This window comes from Miniopterus schreibersii (assembly GCF_964146895.1).
Source record: "Miniopterus schreibersii genome assembly, chromosome: 8".
Lineage (NCBI taxonomy): Eukaryota > Metazoa > Chordata > Mammalia > Chiroptera > Miniopteridae > Miniopterus > Miniopterus schreibersii.
The window spans coordinates 38,319,686-38,320,884 of NC_138109.1; the positions used below are offsets into that span (position 1 = coordinate 38,319,686).

General features: G+C 41.5%; 1 pseudogene across 1 annotated transcript; it reads left to right on the plus strand.

Moving 5' to 3' along the window:
* Window positions 1-341: 341 nt before the first annotated feature.
* Window positions 342-993, plus strand: LOC308560447 (large ribosomal subunit protein uL22 pseudogene; annotated as a pseudogene). Its single transcript has one exon. The product of its transcript is annotated as a large ribosomal subunit protein uL22 pseudogene (transcript).
* The last annotated feature ends 206 nt before the right edge of the window (window positions 994-1,199 follow it).

Here is a 1,199-nt window from a genome sequence, read left to right on the forward strand (position 1 = left end):
CCAAAGTCTGTGCGTTTTCCATCAAACTGTGCAGCTTGGATGTCAAACCTTTTTGACATCATGCGTTAGATTTGCCTTTTCCTTTAAATGTCAGGATCAGATCAGAAATCAGAGTAAGTGTATCTTGAGGAGGAAGGAGTCAGGAAGAAGAGAATGAGATTTCCTTGGGCTCTTTGTTCTAATTTACCCCTATTATTATTTATTGTGTCAATACATGCATGCAAATAATGTATGTTTATTGTGGGAAATTATAGCATTTGTATAAGCCAAAAGAGAAACTAACTGAATACAAATCACCTGTGCTCTTCTCATAAATGGCCTGAGGTGACCTCTGAAAATGGTTGGCAAACACCACAAAATCATGCAAATCAAGAGGTTCAGATCTTTTTGTGTTCACTTTAAGGACACTCATGAAACTGCCCAGGCCCTCAAGGGTATGCATATCTGAAGAGCCACCAGGTACCTGAAGGATGTCACTTACAGAAACATGTGCCGTTCCATCATTACAATGGTGGAGTTGGCAGGTGCACTTGGGCAAAACAGTGGGGCTGGACACAGGGTCAGTGGCCCAAAAAGAGTGCTAGTTTTTTGCTGCGCATGCTTAAAAATGCAGAGAATGCTGAATTGTAGGGTTTAGATGTAGATTCTCTGGTCATTGAGCACATCCAGGTGAACAAAGCTCCCCAAGATGCAGCACAGAACTTACAGAGCTCATGGGTGGATTCACCCAGACACGAGCTCTCCCTGCCCCACTGTGATGATCCTACTGAAAAAGAGCAGGTTGTTCCTAGACCAGAAGAGGAGGTTGCAGAGAAGAAAAGGTTATCCCAGAGGAAACCGAACAAACAAAAACTTAAGGCCTGGGAATCAATTCAGCATGAAGTGAATACTCATAAAGTCTTCTTAAATACCCACCCGCAATCCCACCACCTACAGCTGTCTCCAGCTTCATTGGACCTCAGCAAGGCTAAGCAGAACATGACAATATGGTGACACCTCACATTTCTCCCTTTGTCATACAAACATAATCAGACCTTTGGGCCAGAAAAGTGCTGCAAACGTCAGATGAGGCAGTGGCAGCGGAAAGATCTTTGGGTTCTTGACAATAATCATGGTTCTATCATAGTCTCATTTTAATATTCATAAAAAATTTTAGCATTTACATAAAGTAAAATTGAATTTTTAAAAATAAACTTTTA